We start from the raw sequence: 22,206 nt of genomic DNA, 5'->3' as shown, positions 1-22,206 counted from the left end.
AATTAGTTACTTTTATTTGGAGTATGAAGTATAGATACACAACAATATAAATATAGGAAAGTCATAGGATTATAAGTGGATGGCATGAATAATAAAATCTATGAATTTAAAGAAAATCCTTAGGTAAGAAGGATTAATGAATGACAGGACAAAACTTGTTCTTGAGAGGCCAAGATGAAGAAAGTCACTGGGAAAGACCATTAATTTCTATTATCTTAACAAAAATGGATAAAATATGTTAAATAACCTTCATAGATACTCTTACAAATTTGATTGAGGTATTTACTTTGAAAACTTGAAATAGGAACATATTTACAGATTATTGTTTGATATTTTTTAGCTCACCCTCAAATAAACATCTATTACAAACTTCACTAAAGTTTCTTAAGATCTAAATCACCCTAAAAGTAACTTATTTATCCTAAATATGAAATAATTTTGATAGTGTGAAATAGTCTACAAAACACATACACACTACATGTTCTTTACTTTTCTTTTAAAAAATGATTTTCTAAAATTTTTCATTTCTATCATTTTATGGCAAATAGTACTTATCTTGAAGATGTTTTCCAAAAAATAACAATTCATAATTTCTCAATTGTACCAATTCCTGCTGATATTAATATTTAATAGTTAAAATCCATTTAAAATATTTTATTAAATCTTATACAATTTATTGACCAAGAATACATATGAGAATATCCAAGAATATAAAATGAATAAATAAAATTAATGCAACTCAGTACTTAAAGCAAGGGGACAATATTAGGTCAGATTAAGGGTTTACTGGGCTATCTACAAACTATTGACAAACCAAGGATATAACAATGAAATATAAAGCCAACTGATTTTGGACATAAAGATTTAAAAATGTAAAAGCAAAATAAATGAATGGTGATGATCAAAATAATTAAGGAAAAAAAACAAAACCAAGAAACAAGACAAATCAAGAAAACTCTAAGATTAGATTAAGAGATTCTACACACGATCTTAACTTGGATACTTAAATTTAGGCAAGCAAAACACTAACTGATTTAATAGAAAAATATTCTGATATGCATTGAAACAATTTCTTTAATTCTGTGGTCTGGAAAAAAATTAATATAAACTACATACAACTTAAAACCCTTAAAGGTAGAGACCTTTTTTTATTCACTAATGTACATAAGAGGTGCTTATCATAAAGCTAATTAGCACCTAGTAAGTCTTTAATACATGAGGGAAGAAAGTGAAAAATAACATATCTGAAATTTTAAATTAAATGCTACAATAATGCCAAGACTTTTGTTTCCTAGACATGCAAAATTATAACTTTACCAGTAACATTTAAGAAAGTATATAGGAAGATAATTGTGCTTCATTAAGCAAATTGAAATACTATTTTGAAACTGAGTGAAAAACATATTCTGAGCCATCTGTATATTACTTAAAGCTGTTCTTAAAATTAATGGGTAAACTTACAATGAACAGACTGTTGGATTTACCAAACAATATATAATTATTTGTATTAATGGTTATAAAGACTGTCTTTTCTTCTCCAAAAATTCAACACATGAAATATTATTTGGGATATCATGGCCAAAATCTTATTGTATAGTTTCTAGTTTACTGGTGTACTTACTTATTTTAAAAGGCCTATTTAAAAAAATTTTTTTTTAATGTTTATTTATTATTGAGAGACAGAGACAGAGAGCGTGAGCAGGGGAGGGGTAGAGAGAGGGGGAAACACAGAATCGGAAGTAGGCTCCAGGCTCTGAGCTGTCAGCACAGAGCCCGACGCGGGGCTCAAACTCACAAACTGCGAGATCATGACCCGAGCTGAAGTTGGTCACTTAACCAACTGAGCCACCCAGGCACCCCATTAAAAGGTCTATTATCCCAGGCAATAATAGGAAATAAAAATCCTCAATTTTTTTCAGTTTTGAAAAATCATAAGTTATTGGTATATCCAGTGCTAGCATAAGGTAAATGTAATGAACAGCAAACTAAAAGGTGAATTAAAATATCCACTCTATCCATGACCTAAGCTTTCAATGAATCTTTTCTTCAGAAGGAAACTGTAAAAATAAATCTCCCTAGCATTTGCTTTGCTTGACAGCATAAATGAATAGCAAGCAAAGCAGCCATATGAGGTCCTTTATACAAAGCCTCAGAAACATGCACTTTTTGAATCACCGTGCATGGCACACATTTTGTGCCCAATAAATATTTGGTGAATGAACTTTTCCAGTAGTGCTGGATTTGGCCAACCAAATTCTCACAGACTTTAATTTAGCAAGTATTTTGCAAGAAAGAGGGCAGACAGGATAAAGAAGTAGTTTGTGATTCAGGAAGAGAGCAAAGCTAATTGGCTCAGTATGAGTATGATCATGTGATCCACCAATCGCCTGTCCTCCAGCAAGCCCATTTACAGAAACCTAAAAACAATTATCACTAGTTTGTGGGCTTCTGGTGTTGTGGAGGGTGAATGTGTAAAGTAGTGCCCTTCTCTAGAACTCTGTAATAAACTTGGTTGTTCCCTAGATTTTTTTTTCAGTTTTCACAAATCTTTCATAAAGTTATCTGTAGCATGTAAGTGTATCTATAAAGGGCCAGAGTACAGAAATTGGTGTGTGTGCATGTGGGGGGTGGAGGTCAGGGCCCTTATAATTGTCATTTATTCATTAACCAAATATTAAGCATCTACTGGTGTGTCAGGCATTGGTCTAGACATCATTTTCTCCACAAAACACCAGTGGAGAAAAACAAAACTTCTTGCCCTCCTGGAGTTTAACATTCTACTGGGGAAAAACAGGTAATAAGATAAACACGTAAGATCTGTAGAATGCCTGCCTGAAGGATAAAGTGGGAAAGGGGGACAGGGGACTCGCAGTTTCCAGAGCGGCCACGGAGGCCCCGAGATGACATCTGAGCAAAATCCTGAAGGTGAGGGAGCAAGCCCTATGTATACTTGGGGGAAAGAGACTGGCACGGCGAATAGCAAGGGCAGAAGTCCTGCTGGCAAGGGGGTCAGAGCAGCCTCTCCCCCACCCCATCGCGCGCGGAATTTAGGCCACGGTCAAGACTGGCTTTTCCGCTGAGCTAGATGCAATGCCATTGCGGGGTCTAGAGGAAAGGAGTAACAAGAACTGATTTAGTCTCCCGAGTGATTTTTGAGGCAAATGGAATAACCCAGAGGCAGAATTTCCCTTTAAGCGTATTGGAACATATACAAATACATAAGCAATTCACGTATAATCTAAATTCATTAAAATAGAACACAAATTTCGTCCCGCCTGAGTAAAATTCGCTTACCTACTGCACTTTCTACTTGAACGAAAGCTCCCCCTTAATTTACACAAACGTAACAGAACTGCGGAACGATAAAGTTTGTTACAACAGGGGACCACAAGCATGGCACTGTACACAATCACACTGGGCTCCAGCCTCGTGCAGTACCTCACTGTTTCAAGTGTAAAGAGGAAAACGGCGTTGGAAACTGGCTGGCCCCAGCCCCCCCCGCCCCCGGTCGCCCACGACCCGCCCGCAGCCCGAGTCTGGGCTGGCGGCTCTCCCCGCGCGCCCGGCTCCACCCACACCTCGAGGGGGGCGCGGACCCGCGCGCTCCGGGCCCGCGGCCGGCCAGCTCCTCGTTCGCACAGCGTCGCCTACAGGCCTTTCTCCCGACAGTTAGGCAAGAACCAAGACCACCGCCAACAAAAAGACCAGAAAAAGACCAAGTATTTCCAGAAACCAAAGCATCACAACACGATTCCAATTCAATCCGGCCGGGAATCTTCTTCACCTCCAAGGGCTGCGTCCTTACTCCGCAGAAATAATGCAGAGACGGGCGTAGAGTCCGGCTCTCCAGAGGAGAGGTGTACGATACATCCATCCACCAGACTGCAGAGACACCATTTAAAAAATGCACCGTCGCCGTCGAAACGCGGGCGTCCTCTACCTGGTCGCCCCGAGCTCGGCTTCCTAAGCTAAAGACCACCAGCTGGGTTAGCGAGCCTGGCCTGCGAGCCGGTCCGGGCCTGAGCGCCCCTCACGCACAAGACCACCACCGAACTCGGGCCCCGCTCCGGTCGGCCTCCAGGAAAATAAAGACCGGGGAAAGCCGGCCCGTCCGTGCCGCAGCGAAAACGCCGCTCCGCAGGATCGACAATTAAAGGCAACATCCGCAGTCGCTCTGAGGAGGAGAAGGGCGCAAAGGACAGCGGCCGCCGCCTGCTGCCGGCCCCGGCCAGCCCGGGCGCGGGGTGGTGCGGCGCGGCGCGGTGCGGCGCGGCCGAGGACGCGAGCCCAAGTGGCGGCGGCAGCGGCGGTGGCGGAAGTGGAGTGGGGAAGAGGGGGTGGTTGTTAGTGTTTGGCGCCGGCGGAGGGAGTCATTCCTGCAGCTGCACTTCCGGTCGGCATTTTGTTCTGAGAGGGAGAGACGGAACGAGAGAGAGACACACACAGGGCTCCTTCCCCCCCCGCCCTCCCCCCCCTCCCTCCGTCGGTACCGACTCACCCGACACCACCAAGCCGCAGGGAGGGACGCCCCCGCCGACAGGAGGATTGGTTCCCGGGCCGGCGGCGATGCCCCCCCGGTAGCTCGGGCCCCTGGTCGGGTGTTTGTGAGTGTTTCTATGTGGGAGAAGGAGGAGGAGGAGGAAGAAGAAGCAGCGATTTGTCTTCTCGGCTGGTCTCCCCCCGGCTCTACATGTTCCCCGCACTGAGGAGACGGAAGAGGAGCCGTAGCCACCCCCCCTCCCGGCCCGGATTATAGTCTCTCGCCACAGCGGCCTCGGCCTCCCCTTGGATTCAGACGCCGATTCGCCCAGGTAAATTCCTGCTCTTTATTTCGGCGGCGGCGGCGGCGGCGCCAGGTCCTCAGCGTCTCTCCTCCTCGCTCCCCTCCCCGCCGTTTCCTTAGCGGCCCCAGGTCTCCTCCACGGGCGAGTCTAGAGTTCGCTCCTCTCCGGTGGCAGCCGCCCTGGGTGGCGGTGGTTTTGTACTCTCTCCCGGCCGGCTCCGGTGGCGGGGACTGGGCTCCTGCCGGGCGGCCGGGGAGGCGTAGGCCCGGCGGAGAGTGCAGGCCGCGGGCCAGCGGAATCTACTTGAGCTCGGGGATTAGGAGAGCTCCGGGCTGAGCGGAGCTACTGCTGGTCGGTGACAGGCCTCGCCAGGGAGAAGAGCCGTAGCTAGTGAGGAGGCGGAAACAATACAACTAACAGCAAATGTGCCCTGTTCGTCCCCATATTTACAACTTTCCTGGTCCCGGAGTGGGGAACGTCCCAGTGAAACAAACAACCCCCCTTCTTCCCCCTGTGACCCCATGAAGGGAGGAAGTAGTTTCAGTTAGTGAGACAAATGTAAATACTCAGACACGGATCCAGTGGCAATTCGTGTCCTGTGTAAAACTTGTTTGGACATTAGAAAGTTAATAAAGACTCATTTTCATTTTTAAAGAATTAAATTGCCCACATGAATATTTAATGTAGAAAACCATAGTGTGGTAGACACTGCATATGCCCCCCCCCAAGAGTTTTTATGTTGTTGTTTGACAGTGTGTGTTGCACATGGACTTTTTATTCAAAGGCAAGTGTAAAGTACTTGACAGGTTTACCCTGCCACTTTAGATTTGTGTGCGTTATGTAAGGACAATTTTAAACGACTGTATATACAATTCTCAGGTACTTCCTGATCTAAGTGTGTAGAAGCATACAAAGAATATTACCTGTTTTGAGAATTGTACCGAGGTATAGGTAAAACCAATTTTCTTTAAAAGCATAGAAATTAAGTTATGCTTAGAATCCCAGGGAGGTTAAAAAAAAAAAATGTAGAAGGTGCCATCCTTTCATGTCAGGGCAGATCTTCTTGAGGTCCCAGGATTGTCATTGGCTGTTTGTGCCCATGATGTTTGACTGTGTAATGAGAGAGGTGTCATTTTAATAGGTCAAATGTATCTGTAAATGCTAGAGAAAAATATCAGTTCTGCCTTAACAAATTCTAGTTCATGAGTAAGTTAAGTGTTCAGAGCTTGTTTATGGAGGCGTTGGTCAGATAGGTTGGCATAAGGGAAGAACAATCCATTTAAAAGTCCTCAGCCATACAAATTGCCTAGAAAACTAAATGTTCCTGGTGTTAGACTATTTTGATACTTTGTCTCATATTCAGGGGAGGAAAACTTTCACTGCTTAGAATGAAGCAACACTGATCAACAAAGTCCCTTGTTTTACTAATGGGGGTTACATTGGTTAGAATTTTTTGTGTCTTGTTAAATTATAGTCATTGTAGAATAAGTAACTTTTCTGAAGGTTATTTTTGAGTTTAGCCCTCTGCTTAAAATAAACTGTTCCACATTTCCCGCAAACGTATGGATAAATGTTAAAAAGAGTGAAGTTAATATAGCTGTCACGTACTAGGCATGTTTTTAATGCTATAAATCCGTGTAGTAGTCAGTAGCGTGTCCGTGATTTGTATTGGTCAGGGAGCAGTTTGAATTTTAAAAAGCCTGAAGCTCCTGCTGAGCCCCAATCCCGGCCTCCCTCCCTCCCACTAATCTCCCATTCCTGTCTTTGTGCTGCCTGCTCCTGTTAGACACTGTTTGCTACAGGGCCTCAGGCCTACACTGGGTGGGGGGGGGGGGCATGCCAATGGGGGCTTGTTGGGGAGAGGGAATACAGAAGGGAGGAACACTTCATATCTTAAACAGAGGGTTTGGGGGCCAGCGGCGGGGGAAGGGGGGGTGTGGATAAGGTTTTCAGTGTAAATGTTTGAAAGGCCCTTATATGAACCTGTGATGCCTTTACAACTTTTATTTAAATAAAATACGGAGACATATGTCAAAGGATGAACATATTTCTACTAAAGGTAATGGAAAAGAGGAGTTCTGCTTGTTTAGTTTTCATCAACAGAAGCAACTTATTTTTAGCGTTTTATAGTTAAGGGGAGCCTTCTTACACAGATGTTTGAATCAGTGTGTTAGATATGTTTATGTGATTGATTTTTTTCCTGTGACTTTGGAATTAAAATGAATTAGTTCTTACCAGATCTTATTTTACCAATTCTACATATTTAGTGTTCTGTAAGTAATATAGGTTGTGTGATATCTTTCATTAAAGTAGTATAAACATTTTAAAGTAAGTTGAAAATATTTGTTGTTTGGTCCAAACCAATTAAATAAGTTATTTTTAAAGGAAAAAACATTGTAAAGCTCGAACAAAACCTAAACTTGAACTTAAAATTTTTTGACAATTTAGTTGGAAGGAATAATAATTTGTATTTCCCTGGAGATTATGAATACTCTGCTCTACCTCCCCTGTATTGGTTGGGATAGTCGCTAGTGGCTATTTCTGTATTTCTGTTATTATCATTATTTTTTAATTTAGTGAAAGAAGACACTATAAGTGTTCCAGTAGGCTTCTAATGTTAGTTATATTATTTGGAGAATTAATTCCTAGTATTTATTCAACAGTGTGGTTTATTGTTTCTCTCGAGTCTGTTGAGTTACAAATAACTTATAATAATTACTTGAAAAGAAAGCACTTCTAAAGTGGTGAAAGTCTAGTGAATCAAATTAACATTGAATATTAAATAATTATTTTTAGTGTTTTGAGAAGAGTACATAGGATGCTGCTTCTTGAAAGTCATTCAACAATTTGTTTACTGAAGTTATTGGAAAGCATTTTGAACCTGTGCTAGGGATCTTTATACTGCCCTCTTTAAGAAGTAAAAAGTTACATTTGAAGAAAGAAAGACTGTCTATTTGAGATTATTTTTGAGGATGAAAAGTGAAAGTTTTCACTTAGGATGATAGTAAACCAGGTTTTAGTTTTCTGCAGAGTGATCATTATTAAATTTCAAAAATACTGTGAGCAAAGTTATACCAATTCAGATATGTAATCCTCTTTATTGGGTGCCAGACTACCTAACTCAAACATGTGTTTTTTAAGACTTCCTATATTAATTTCATATTTAATTCTTTGGTACCAATCTCTCATCAGACTGCTGTAGAAACATTTGAACCCATCTATTTCATATTTTGACCTGCTCTATATTGATGTAAAAATTAATGATAGAGTAAATAAAAACTAGAGAGTTTGAATTTTATATGATTTTATTTAACTTTCTCCACCCCATTGCTTATTAGGACAAGGATCATTTATGAGTAATTCTGGAATTTTAAAATAAGATTTTAGTGTTATGTGAAGTGATTGGGAAGAATGAGGTAAATAAAAATTCCTTTTTGAGAAATGTAACTTCAGTGTTGTTGATCACATTTATTTGCTATAAAGTGAATAGGAAATTACTGACTAGGAACTTTATGGAAACCTGGTAATGAACTGTTTAGTTGAAGATGTTTACTTTAATATCCTGAACGTATTAAATTGACTTTGCTGGTAATTTATGGTATTATATAGCCTTTAAAAATCATTTTAAAATATACTTTTTTAGCAAAGAGCAGTTGTTCTTTATAATTGCTCTTTGAATTTTTGAAATGGTTCTTTTTCAAGGTGACCTGAGTTCATTTTTAAATATTCCCATTTCTCTGTGAGAGAAGTGTTCGGCATCATTTCCATTTTTTGATGAAAATCTTGATACTTAGAGGCCATGTGATTTGTGTAGGTTCATGTAGTGAGTGAGAATAAGGGATTCCCTTACTCTTACAAGTTTATTAGATTATGTTGTTTTAACAAAAGTGTGCGCTCTGGTCACAAAGCTAGGTATTGCTATTGCTCAGTGTTGACACTGATACCTTATGTGGCTTTCTCAATTATCTGAGTCCAGGGTGATTTTTCCTCTTCTTTTAGGGGAGCTATGATACCTGTCTCTTGGTTGTATTTTCCAGGTATGAAACTAGTACTTTTAAATTAGAAAGCCTGACCTTGTGGGTATGTTTGGTGTTTGAATGACTGAATTTATTTACATTATGTTTCTCCTAAAGAGTTTAAGTCAATTAACCATAGTTGTAGTAAACAGTTCATAATTACTCCTGAAAGTTTTTTTTATAGCGTGGAATTTTAGTGTTTTCTAATTGGTTTAAAAGCAATTTTAAAAAGCAATTATCATTGTAATTTTAAAAAGTATTTTATGTGCTTAGAATTTTTTGCCCAGGTAGATAGTAAAAGTGATTATAGATATTTGTGTTGTACATTGTTTTGTTTGGTGTAAATCTAGAGTCCATTTTAATTGAGTTTTGTCAGATTGCCTTGTTTTAAGGCATATTTCTTTTTATTTCCAAAGTGATATTTTTAGGAGAGATTATTTCTTTTTTTTTAAATTTTTTTTTTTTTTTTCAACGTTTATTTATTTTTGGGACAGAGAGAGACAGAGCATGAACGGGGGAGGGGCAGAGAGAGAAGGAGACACAGAATCGGAAACAGGCTCCAGGCTCTGAGCCATCAGCCCAGAGCCTGACGCGGGGCTCGAACTCACGGACCGCGAGATCGTGACCTGGCTGAAGTCGGACGCTTAACCGACTGCGCCACCCAGGCGCCCCTGGGAGAGATTATTTCTTAATGCAACATTGCCAGCTAGATAAGATTTTGAGGGCTTATCATTTGCCAGAAATTGTGTTAAGTATGACTCTATAATATTACTTCATTTAAAATAATGAGCTCAGGAAATAGAAACTGTTATCCACAATTTATAGATGAAGTAATGGGGCTGGAAAGGTTAGAAAATTGCCCATTGTCTTATAATTAGTAAATGGTCAGTCTGATTTATATTTTTTTCTCAAGAATTTAGGATTCCACATTTCTAGTTTTAGTAAAATCTTCATATTTTTTGGTTAGTTAATTCACTACTTATAAGTCATATATGCAAGGAACTTGTGTAGTTGGGGCAAAGAACTAAAATATAATGCAGACTGTATATCCTATATAATATTTGAAATCAGATCTTTACCATCTTATATTTGTTAGGCAGTCTGTAATTTTTACTTCTTTTAAGTTTTTCATTTTTGAGTTGAAATTGTCATAGCATCTATTTTTAGAAAGGGAAAATTTGGCTTTAGAGAGTGATTTCATTTATAGAAATGTGTGTAATCAATTGTGTAGTAGGTGAATGTATAAATCAGTATGACTGATAATTTTTAAAAACTCTAGCGTTTTATAGCAAAAGAATGTTAATCCTTTCAAAGTCATCAACTTGGGAAATTGTGTGCTTTTTCTAGAGCTTTTGCTATTACATACAATCTTAAGGGGGTTCCTTTAATGATAACCTTTGGAGCCTTTGCGATAGTCTTTTTTTTAATCCTTAATGGCAAATCTTTATCTTTAGGGGTAAATTTGAGTTTTAGAGACAGTAAAAGTAATTTAGAAGTTAGTTTAGGAGAACTTAGATTTAATAAGATCTTTTTTGTGTTAGGCACTATATTGAGTGGTTTACATTTATAATATGTAATGTTATTAGCGATATCCATGTACCATGAATTTTCTCAATTCTTCAAGATATATGAATCTACTTGTGTTTATTATTCTAAGAGAGTTGGGAAAACAGAGGTATAGAATGATTAAATGACTAGCCTAGGCTCCCATAGCTAACAAGTGGAAGAAAGCGGAGAAAGGACTCCAAAGTTGATGCTTTACCTATCACCCTTAACCACTACACTGTGTATCATGATTTGAACCTCCTAGCTGCCCAGTGAGGTTAGCGATGTGTTCTTGTTTCACAGACAAGGAAATTGAGGCTCATCATGTTTAAGAACCTCGACCAGGGTGACAAATGTAGCAAGTGTTAGAGGTAGGACTCCAACCCAATGTGTCTAACTCTAAAACGTCTTTTAATTCTACCACCCTGCCTTTTCAAGATTTATAATACATTTCTTTTTAAAAGATTTACTTTTTAAGTAATCTCTACACCCAATGTGGGGCTCAAACTCACAGAGTTCAGATCAAGAGTCTCATGCTCTACCCACAGAGCCAGCCAGGTGTCCCTGTAATACATTTTTTTGATAAAAAGGATAGACTTGGTTATAAAGCAGTGACACTTTTTCTGTCACAAAGAGGAATTCTGAACTGTTTTGGTTAGTTATAGATGATTGATTATTTGATTACAGTCTTTTCTGTAAAATACCTTGTTAGTTTACACCTCGTGTAATGTACAAAATGTATATACACAAGTGTGCCTTTAAGAAGGATATTTATTTTTAAATATATGCAAGCTATATTTACAGAAATTGGTAAAATGGGAAAAGCCACTTTATTTTTATATTATTGTGATTATTTCTTCTAAAAATGTCAAGCATTAAAACATATTACCAAGAGGAGCATCTGGGTGGCTCAGTCGGTTAAGCATCTGACTTTTGGTTTCGGCTCAGGTCATGATCTCATGGTTTCCTGAGTTTGAGCCCTGCGTCAGGCTCTGCGCTGAGAGGACAGAGCCTGCTTGGTATTCTCCCTCTCTTTCTGTACCTCCCCTACTCATACTCTGTCTCTCTCAAAATAAATAAATAAACTTAAAAAAAGAATTCCCAAGGATACATCAAACCTCCAACATAGTTTATGTAACTAAATTATTTTGCCATCTTACGTGTGTGTCACATCAGTTCACTTGAACATACCAAACCTTTAAAGTTTTCTTTTGTATAGATTTGTCCATTGGCAGAAGAAGGAAACATTTTCAGTATGTAAAACCATGGAATTAGTATCAGTTAATTTATTAAAAGTTTTTTGTACTTTTACCTCTCCTGAGAAATTCAGAAGCTGTGACACAATTTTGAAATATTCGATTCCTTTTTGTTGGAGTTATTTGAGTCACTTGTACTTCTCAGTCTTTTGGTCCTATGCTGATAATATGTGCACTTGTTTAAAGAGTACTGTTTTTTAACTGGTCACTGATTCTAGATACCTTAAAAACTTACAGTGCTTGAAACACTAATGAATTATTACAATTTAAACTATAGTTGACTCTAAAAATATTAATCTTTATGATTTTATATTTAATTTTTTAATTTGCAAAACAAAAATTGTCCTTGAAATTAATCCTAATAAGTAAAATACATCACTGACTTTTCTCAACACTTCTACTTGGCAACCTTTTCAGGATTTTTAAACCTGCTTTTAGTTGTCTTTATCTGATAGCATTGTGGCTTGCCAGTTTCCACCAAAAGAAATTGATCATCTGAGTTAGGCTGTATGTAGTTTAGTTTTCCCTTGGTGATGACCAAATTGAAATTTTCTATGAGTATAAATTGGGCATAACTTCCCCCCTTTAAAATACTGTTCTTAAAAAACTGATACACATGACAGTTCCCCCCTCCAACCCCCCCACCCCCCCCCCCGCCAAGGTTCTGCCCTATGCTTCAGAAAACTCTAAAGTTGAAAGTTGAAGTGTGATGCCCTAAAAGCTATTATCATTCTTTCCCCTTTGAGAAAAGAATTAAGAATGCAGTATTTATGCCATAACCCACCTTTGGGTTATCTTGAAAGACACACATGACATATGCTTTTTACTTAACTTTATTAAGCTAGCTTTTTACTTAACTTTATCAATCTTTTTCCTCTTTCCCTTTTCTTATGTGTTTCTTCCTTTCTGTGTCAGTGTCCTAAGCAAAAAATTTTTATAGCACAGTGAGTACAGGTGATGGTGTTGATGTGGCTAGTTCTGTAATATTTTCCTTGATGAAAACTTGAGCAGTTTGAAAGGCCTCAAATTCTGAGATTTTCATAAGTTCATAATGCTAGTGAGAAAGCATTGATATTAACTGTGAAAATGTATATTTGTGCAGCATTCCTGCTTTCTTCTGTAGACTTGTGTTACTTCTCAAAACATCTACTCACAGACCAGAAATTTCTCTTAAGGAGAAAAAGAAAGCATGCCTTTTTCATGGAAGTTTCTCTGGTTATTCCATGTCCTAGCATTTGCTGGTTTATTACTTGTATCTCTTGGATAAAATTTGTTCCTGTGTCTGTCAGCCATAGTAAACCACCAGCTATATGAGAGCAAGGAGACTTGTATTATTTTTATCTTTATGTCTGTAGTACCATTACGGTGCTTTTCCTGTTTTGTAGATATTCAGTACGTTTTTGTTGAACAAATTAGAACGGAGCTATGTGATATTTCCTAAAGATACATTTCTAAATCTAAGATTAGTGAGTGGCAAGTATATGTTTATGCTAATCTTGAAATATAATTTTCTTAGCTATATATGTGTTCTTAAGGCATCTTGCTTTTTGGGTAAGAATATTTTATTTACATACATCCTTAACAGTACACACATAACAAATTGTGTGTAAAAGTAAATCACAGAAAAACTTAAAACAGGGTTCCTTTTTTAATTGTTAGTAAGGATGGTAAAGTTATAGGAAGGGTTTTTTGTTTCAGTCCTTTGGACAATAGAATTGCGAGTAAGATACTGAGGGAAAGTATCCAAATACTTGTTTTAAACCCAAGGTTGATTTATTACAGTTTTAATTTTCTTTGTTAATTCTAATTTATGTATTGTGTATAACAACAATGTAGATAAGTTACCTGTAATGAGAAATACATATCAGTATGTTAAAAATGTTATTCACATAAAATAGTGATATGATGACTGAAATTATTTTTAAATTTAAGTAAAGCTTATTGGAAGTGTGATTTACACAGTAAAATTCACTGTTTTAGGTATACAGTTTGATGAGTTCTGACAAACATGTAGTCTTGCAATTTCTACCACACTCAAACAATGTTTTCATCACTTCAAAAAGTTGCCTTATGTCCTTTTGTAATCAGTTTCCTACTTCTGTTCCAGCTCCTGGTAACCGCATATAATTTTTGTCCTTATAGTTTTGTCTTTTCTAGAATGTTGTATAAAAGGAATCATACAGTATGTAGTCTTCTGTGGTAGGTTTCTTTCGCTTAGTAAAAGGCTTTTGAAATTCATCCGTGTCGTTGCATGTATTAGTAGTTGTTGGTGACTTCATTTTGAAATTGATTTAGAATACCCTTTACCTTTGGTACTACTGTCAAAAAAGATTAAACAACTTTAGATATTTTTCTCAGATTTTGCAGCTGCTTTATTATTTGATATAATTTTACTTGCCTATTTTTACCCCTTCAAAAAATTTGTAATTGACATTATTATTAAGTGGTATTTGTTTTTATTAGTTAATTCTATCATGTTAGATGTTCCACCAACCAGGTAAAATATGCAATACCCTCTTTTTCATCAAAATTAAGATAGGTAGTATCATGTATTTTGAACATATAGTACATAAAAACTAGAATAAGATATGAGGGATGGTACAATAATAACTCACCAAAAACTGAGTTTACATTTTACTGTAAGTTTAATGTTTGTTGTTTATACTAAAAGTAGAGCATCGGTTATAGTGAAGAACAGTGGGTGCCTCTCTTTTAATGCTTTAAGTTAGAAGGTGCCTGGGTGGCACAGTTGGTTAAATATCCGATTCTTGATCTCGACTCAGGTCATGATCTCACAGTTTGTGAGTTTGAGCCCCACGTTTTGTTCTGCACTGATGGTGCGGAGCTTGCTTGGGATTCTGTCTCTTCTCCTGTCTGCCCCTCCCCTGCTTGTGTGCTCTCTTGCGCGCGTGCGCGCGCGCTCTCTCTCTCTCTCTCTCTCTCTCTCTCAAAAATAAATAAATAAACCTAAAAAAAAAAAGCAGTGTTGTTTACTGAAAGTTGGGGCAGATAATGAGAAAAGGGCCATTTTCTGGTCGTTTTATTTGACCACCTTTTTTGTTTTTCACCACTCCCTTTTTGAAACCTTTCTTTCCTTGGGTTCAGGATATCTGTCTCTTCTTTTTCTTCCCTTGTGTATTTAATATGTCATTTGTTGACTCTTGCTAGTTCTTCCTCCTCTGCCCACCCCTTAAATCTTGGTATTCCTGAGGTGGTTTTTTATATTCTTCATTCTGTTATCCCTTCCTGTTGATCTTATCTATTTATATGACTTTTTATATGCTTGTTACCTGTATGCTGATGACTCAGGAATCTGCCTCCAGAATGATGTATTTTCCTGAGACAGATCCATCTGTCTAGATACCTCCTAATGTCTTATAAATACTTTAAATTCAAAAGTATATAAATCTGAACTCATCCTTCAATTTTTCCCTACTCTCACCACTCTCCCCACCCTCCAAAAGAAAAAAACTGTTCTTACAACTATGTGAAGTAGGTGAATGTTTCCATCATCAACTCAGTTCCCTAAATTGGAGATTTGGTGGTAATGCTTCACCCTTCTCCTTTACTGTACCTTCAATCCAGTTGTCCATCCAGTTCTGACATTCATAACACCTCTGCATATCACTTGAATCCATCCCTCTTCTGTTTTAGATTCTTAGAGTAGGCACGTATATACAGCTTATCAGACAGAATAACTTCTCGCATTCATTTTAAGAAGACTTAGAGATAGTTGTGAAAGATGTATTTAGTTAGGGTATTTTTTTATATGCTTGGGCTCTGGTATTTAAAATTAAGGTGTAGGGGTGCCCGGCTGGTTTATTTAGAAGAGTGTGTGACTCTTGATCTCGGGGTTGTGGGTTCAAGCTCCACGGATAGAGAGATGACCAAAAACAATTTAAAAAACTAAAATTAAGGTATAATTTTTATTAACATTCATGCTTTATCGTCTAAATGAGACTGTCTTCTGTGCACATTTCCACTATATCTAAAAATCTAGGCTTCTGACGAACAACCCAGTATATATTGACTAGAACAGTTTCAATGCCACCTTTATCCTTCCATACCTTACGTTTAGAGTAAAATAATTCATAAATGTGTATGTTTATTTTGATACTGTGTTGATGTGTTAAGGAGCAGAGTCAAGAGTTGAGAAGAAAATGGGACTGTAGGAGGAAAGGGTAAATGAGGACTTTTAAATTAACTTTACTGGGGAGCCTGGGTGGCTCAGTTGGTTAAGCGTCTGACTCTTGACTTTGGCTCAGGTCATGTTGTCTGGGTTATGAGATTGAGCACCTCATCAGGCTGTGTGCTGGACATGGAGTCTGCTTAAGATTCTCTCTCCCTCTCCTCCTCTCCTGCTCAGGTTCTCTCCATCTCCTTCTCTCTTTTTAAAAAATATTTTCCCCCTATACTATAGAAACAAGTTGACTTGAATAACTTTCACTTTTATTGCAGATAACAATATTAAAGAAACAAAATGGGATATGATACCATTCGGTTGCTAGGCATTCAGACATTTTTAATGGCAAGAGTCAGATATAACTATATTACTTGCTTGTGAAGTTATTGCTGGTGGTTTTGTATAATTTACAATGTTTCTTCCTTAGAATAAGAAGTTGTCTCCTTCGTTCTCCATTTCAACAAAAGGATCTACTTAAGAGTTATTGGTTTAAATAACCCTGAGTATCTCTTTTGTGAAGGACACACTACAATGTGATGTTATTTTGAAAAACAAACATGTCTTCACTATATCCAGAGTTTATAACTAAAGAAATAATAGGTGCTATGTTGTGCTGTAGTGCTAATTACCATGTTTTTGAGAAAATGAGATCAATCAAAAGGCAATTTACAAAGACTAACAGGAGAATCCTGTCTTGGAGTCTCTGGTACCTTGTACATTGTCAGCACTCAACAAACAATTGTTGAATAAATGAATTTGAATTATATTTCAGTTTGGGGATGTAGGACTAATAGAGTGACAGAAGATGGGTGGGGTTTGTTAAACATTGAGTAAATTTGATGGAAGAAAGAAAACACAAAGCCCAGAAAAGGTGGGAAAACACTTAAAGCAAAGAATTGGTATAATTTAGTTAATTGCTTATATTTGGACAATTAGGTTTGCTTAGCTGGATAAGAGAAAAATCTGTATGCAGGTGGTTTGGATTCTTTCTACTATTATTCCTGTTTCAGATTTGCTTCTGGTTTCAAGTATTGCCTCTGTACTTCTGTCTTCATTGCTATGGGATAAATTTGTAGGCTCAAGGCTAAAATGACTTGCAAAAACCAATTGAGAGTTGGTGGGAAAGGGAGAGAAATATTATAGTTCTTCAGTCTTTTTCAGTTATTCAAGGTTTGTAGTGTATGTCAAAGTGTCACTGTATGTCTTCAGTATTCAGATGAAGGGGCATAAAAACTAGAATTTAAAATGACTTACGATTTGCAACAAGTTTGTTTGACTGACCTAGGATGAAATTCAGTATCTGAGTCTCTAATATGCTGTTAGGTGTTGAGCCATGCTGTTACCTACATGAATTATCATATGATTTTAGTGATTCTTTATAAAAACTTCATAGTTCAGCAGTTCTCCATTCTCTTAGTTTTCTTGGAAACTAAAACCACTTATAGTTTTCTGGTATGTTAAGTAAGGCTAAATTGTGGAACTTAGAATGTAAAATCCTTTAAGAACTTCAAAGTTAAAGACTTCCCCCTTTTTTCCAATTATAGAAGCAATGTAGGAAAAAGCTACATGCTATTTGGAAAATAAGAAAAATATTTATAATCTCATATTTTATGTTTTTCCTACTAGTTTTTTAATAAAAATATATGAATATAATTTTAGTTAAATATGTATTCATGGTTTAAATTATACATACATAGACTTGTTTTGTCTTAAGGTTGTCTCATTAAGATTTTCCTAATTTCCTAATGGTGTTTGTAATTATTTAAAATTTTACCCCAGGGCTCTTGGCTGGCTCAGTCTGAGGACATGCGACAGTGGATCTTGGGATTGTGAGTTCAAACCCCCCATGGGGTGTAGAGATTATTTAAATAATAATAATTTTTTAGAAACTTTAAAAAATGTTACCCAGTATTTTGTCAGAGAATGAACCATAATTTCCTAAGTCATTCTGTTGAACATTTTATTTGCTCTCACTTTTTTTCCTGTATAAAAATAAGACAGTGGAACATCTTTATATGTACTGCCCTCGTGCCCTTTGGGGAGTTTATTCACTTAGAGTTGTAATCTAATAAGTGGAAGTTGGGCCAAAAGGTTTGAACATTTTTATGGCTCTTAATATATATTTCCAAAAATAGTTTTACCTTTCCATAGTCAGTATTTTCATTCATGTTTTAATTCATTCAGCAAATGCATTTTTTTCATATAGATGCAAATTCCCTATTAAGATTATTCTTGGGTCATTTAACTGCTCCTCTTGCCCACTATTGTGGATGTGATCTTTTTTTTCCAAGATATTTTTGAACTCCTTGATGATGAAGGTCTTAAGCTTTTTCAAGCTGGATGTATCATTTGGAGGTATTATATAGTGAAATTAGCATAGAATCTAATCTAAACTAGTTGCTAACCAAGTGACATTCATGTCATTGAGCTCATTTCTTCAACTATAAGCTTAAGGGGTTATTGGGTGGTCTCAGGTTTTAGGATTTTTATGGATTAGTAAAAACACAAAGGTATAAAAAAGGAATTTAGATAAATGAAAAAAAGGAGTAGTTCCTAGAGATACAGTTGTAGTTAAAAGATCATCAATCTTCTATTAGTAGAAAAAAAAAAGGTAAGAAAATTTCTAGATTGGAATGTACTAGAAAGAAAAATAAATTTTTAGGTAGGTCCTAGTACTTACTCTTAATATTTGAAATAAGAAATATCTAATGTGATATGGACATGGCAATGATCTCATATTCACTTATTCATCAAACATTGAGCATTTCCTGTGTCTCAGGAACTATATAAGATATTAGAGATGCTGAAATAAAAGATGCTAGCCTTGCCTTCAAGGATCTTAAAGTCTAATATAGACAGGTAAACAAAGATTATATTACAATATCAAGATTCACAAAGAGAGCAGGACTGAGGGGGATCACCTAATTTAGACTAGAGATGAGGTGTAAACTAAATTTTGAAAGTCATTAATTAGATTTAAGAGCCTGGGGCAACAGTTCCATTTTGGAAAATGCAGATGCTCAGATTATCGGAGTATGGGGCTGGAAAAGGAGCATGCCAAAAAGATTTGAAGCTACAGAGAGGGACATAGTCCAGATTATGAAGGAATTGTATATGCCTTTACAAACTCTGCATTTTATTTTAAAGGCACTGGGGAATCAAGAACTTATTTAGTAATGAAGTATGTTTTGTATTTGAAAAATATTTTTTTGGCAGCAATGCAGAGATTAGATAGTGGGCAGAAAAAAGGAGGGTAGGGCTGCTATTTAGGAATTGATAAAGTCCTCAGTTAAGGTAGTGAGAATGTGGAGGAAGAAACTTATAAAAAATGTTAAGGAAATATTGGGTAATGGAGAACGTAGGTATATTGGGTAATGGAGAATGAAAAGAGTTAAGGATGCTTCCTTGATTCTCAAGTTTCGTACTTGTGGGGCTTGGAATTTAGAAGTTCCGCTCACTAATGTTAAGAATAGAGGAGGAGAGGGGCGCCTGGGTGGCGCAGTCGGTTAAGCGTCCGACTTCAGCCAGGTCACGATCTCGCGGTCCGTGAGTTTGAGCCCCGCGTCGGGCTCTGGGCTGATGGCTCAGAGCCTGGAGCCTGTTTCCGATTCTGTGTCTCCCTCTCTCTCTGCCCCTCCCCCGTTCATGCTCTGTCTCTCTCTGTCCCAAAAATAAATAAACGTTGAAAAAAAAATTAAAAAAAAAAAAGAATAGAGGAGGAGAAAGTTTTAAGTGGTAATGTGGAAAAAGGGAGGGAGATGGTACCACAATTTTTAGGCACAGTGACCTGTGGGACATTCAGTAAGGTGGATATGAGAGTCTAAACACTTCAGGTCTTCAGAGCTCAGAAGACATTAGGCTTTTCTTTGGCAAAGAACATAATTATGAATTGGTCAATTAGAGGATTATTCTCATGTGGAAGACATTTCTAAATCTATGTACACTCTTTAAATGGATATATAAAATTTAACTTTAAAACCATGTTGAGGTGACTCAGTTGGTTAAGTGTCCAACTTTGGCTCAGTTCATGATGTCACATGACCTCACAGCTTGTGAGTTCAAGCCCTGCATTTGGCTCTGTGCTAACAGCTTAGAGCCAGGAGCCTGCTTTGGATTCTGTGTGTTCTCTCTCTCTCTCTCTCTCTCTCTCTCTCTCTCTCTCTCTCTCTCTGTGCCTCCCCTGTTCATGCTCTGTCTCTTTCTCAAAAATAAACATTAAAAAATTAAAAAAGAAAAAAGTTGAAAACCTTGGATTCCTTTATTATCTCAACTGAGAATATCCAATGTAATATTCATTTTATTATTATAGTTCTGGTATATACATACAAATTAGAATTAGCACAGTTTGTGTTTTTAGGTTTGTTTATTTTGAGAGAGAGTGAGAGACTATGTGAGCAGGGGAGGGGCAGAGAGAGGAGAGAGAGAATCCCAAGCAGGCTCCTTACTGTCAGCACAGAGCCCCATGCAGGGCTCAAACTCACGAACTGTGAGGGCCAAAATCAAGAGTTGGATGCTCAACCAACTGAGCCACCCAGGCTCCCTGAGTATTAATACATAGCTTTTAAAGCCAAAATAAGTTTTGCTGCCTATGAATAAGAATACAGTCTACCCAGAGAAAGACAAACAGCATATGATTTCACTTTTATGTGGAATCTAAAAAACAAAACAAATGAATAAACAAAAAACAGAAACAGAGTCATTATTAATATAGAGAATAAACTTACGGTTTCCAGAGAGGAGGGAAGTTGGGGGGATGGGTGAAATGAGTGACAGGGAGTGGGAAATAACAAGCTTCCAGTTACAGAATGAATAAATCACAGGAATAAAAGGTACAGTATAGGGAATGGAGTCAATGGTATTATAATAGCGTTGTATGGAAACAGATGATAGCTATACTTGGGGTGAGCATAGCATAACGTATAACTTGTTAAGCCTCTATATTGTATGACTGAAACTAACGTAACATTGTGTGTCAACTATACTTCAATAATCTTTTAATTAAAAAAAGACAAAAAATATAGCCTATGAAACACTATCACTTTTCACATTCTATTTTTTTTTCCATATTATTTTGGGGAGAGTGCATGTGGGGGAGGGGCAGAGAGAGGGGGACAGAGGATCTGAAGCAGGCTCTGTGCTGACAGGCTGACAGCAGTAGCCCTGAGCCAGATGTGGGGCTTGAACTCCTGAAACACGAGATTATGACCTGAGCCGAAGTCAGACGCTCAACCAACAGAGCCAGCCAGGTGCCCCCACTTTTCACATTCTAGACAGAACGGGTATTGAAAAATTTAGTGGTTTGGTCAAATTGTTGTAGGCATTAATGGTTATTTGAAAATGACTTTCTTCAAGGCTGACCTAGAAGATCTCTCCAGTCTTAAATCAGAGTTAAAAGAGGTATGGGTGATTTCTATGTGTTTTTGGTTTTGGTTTTTAAATCTTACGTGGTTTAAATTACCAGAAGAGAATAATACCATTTCGTCTTGAGGCTTGCCTTTTCAGAATATGGGTCATATACTACTATGAACTTAGAATAACAAAATGAATGTTCTTGTATGACTTTTCTATTGTATAAGGCTCTTTCTAGGGCCTTCCTGGTGTATTTGTTTATCCAGATTAATCAGAAGACTGCCCCTTTGGTTAGTTTTGTACTGAATCCACACATAGTGAGATCTTTTAGTGAGAACTATGTTACTTTCTCATGAAGGGATTATTTTTACAAATATAATTAAAGGTCTACTTTTAGAATAAAAAAAATGGCAGTGGCTTATCAAAAGTATTATGTGCAGAAATCATTATAAAGGAATCAAACTGGGGGTGCCTGGGTGGCTCAGTCAGTTAAGCAGCCGACTTCAGCTCAGGTCATGATCTCACGGTCCGTGAGTTCGAGCCCCGCGTCGGGCTCTGTGCTGACAGCCCAGAGCCTGGAGCCTGTTTCAGATTCTGTGTCTCCCTCTCGCTGACCCTCCCCTGTTCATGCTCTGTCTCAAAAATAAATAAAACGTTAAAAAAAAAAAAAAAAAAGGAATCAAACTGACTTACCAGAAATGATTGACCAGGTGTCATAATGTCAAAATGAAAACTTGTGCTTTCCTAGAATCTAAGTACATTCACGCAAATGTACTTGGTTTGGTTAAAGAGGTGGCACACCAGAATCACCTAGAGAATTTTTTCAAACTTAAACCTTTTCTGGAGATGTAAGATAAGTTTATAAGCCTCTCCTTTAGTTCTTTCCGTAGGCTTTTTAATCATTTCACAAGAATTCATTGAATACCATGTGCTCACCAATGAATTCTAGGCATTTGCTATTAGGATTTTTTTTCAGCCTCCCTCTCAAATTTTACGTGGCTGCCTAAAAGATCCCTCTTTTTTTCTATACTGTAAAAACATTATCTGAGAGGCATAAAGGAGCAAGGAACTGT

At 37.5% G+C, this 22,206-nt stretch overlaps 1 protein-coding gene across 5 annotated transcripts in view; it reads left to right on the top strand.

Annotated features, from left to right (window-relative positions):
* Positions 1-4,455: 4,455 nt before the first annotated feature.
* The window catches only part of NIPBL (NIPBL cohesin loading factor), a 202,114-nt gene continuing 184,363 nt past the window's right edge, over positions 4,456-22,206 (top strand). For all 5 annotated transcript variants that reach the window (XM_047093423.1, XM_047093397.1, XM_047093407.1 and 2 more), the window contains exon 1: positions 4,456-4,811. The gene's annotated coding sequence lies outside the window, so the exon portion shown is untranslated. The remainder of the gene's footprint in view (positions 4,812-22,206) is intronic.

This window comes from Lynx rufus, unplaced genomic scaffold (assembly GCF_022079265.1).
Source record: "Lynx rufus isolate CCGP_SWC_20201006 ecotype Redwood Valley unplaced genomic scaffold, mLynRuf1.p SCAF_1, whole genome shotgun sequence".
NCBI lineage: Eukaryota > Metazoa > Chordata > Mammalia > Carnivora > Felidae > Lynx > Lynx rufus.
Note: the sequence above shows the minus strand (reverse complement) of the source record. Positions and strands in the feature narration are given on the sequence as shown.